This window comes from Nannospalax galili, unplaced genomic scaffold, assembly GCF_000622305.1.
Source record: "Nannospalax galili isolate Female #2095 unplaced genomic scaffold, S.galili_v1.0 scaffold1827, whole genome shotgun sequence".
In the NCBI taxonomy this organism is placed as follows: Eukaryota; Metazoa; Chordata; class Mammalia; order Rodentia; family Spalacidae; genus Nannospalax; species Nannospalax galili.
The window spans coordinates 331,024-331,469 of record NW_008355785.1 but is presented as its reverse complement, the minus strand read 5'-3'; the positions used below and the strand labels follow the sequence as shown (position 1 = coordinate 331,469).

General features: G+C 40.4%; 1 protein-coding gene across 4 annotated transcripts in view; it reads left to right on the top strand.

Moving 5' to 3' along the window:
* Positions 1-446, top strand: part of LOC103750325 (zinc finger protein OZF-like) — an 11,091-nt gene that overhangs the window by 1,530 nt on the left and 9,115 nt on the right. The gene's annotated exons all lie outside the window — the stretch shown is intronic.

The following is a 446-nucleotide window of genomic DNA, read 5'->3' as shown; positions in this document are numbered from 1 at the left end:
TATCATCTATCTATTTATCTATCTATCATCTATCTATCCTCTCTCTCTCTCTCTCTCTCTCTCTCTCTCCCCGCCTTCCTCTCCCCTTTCTTCCCCTCCTCCTTCAGTTTTGAGTACAGATTTGGCAAAATTCTCATATTTTAATGAAATAATTGTATGTGTTTCTTATAAAATTATTAGGTTTTTCCCTTTTAAAAACAAACTTTTTTGGTTGTGTCTTTACTTGGTTTAGGTATTAGAGTGAGCTGGCTTCAGAGAAGGAATTTGGAGTTCTCCCTCTGTTTCTATATTTTGAATAATTTTTTTTGGTGGGGGGTGTTTTTGAGACAGGGTCTCCTTGTAGCCCCAGCTGGCTTGGAGCTGACTATGTAGACCAGGCTGGCCTTGAACTCAAAAAGATCCTCCTGCCTCTGCCTCCCAAAGGGGAATGCTGGGATTAAAGGTGT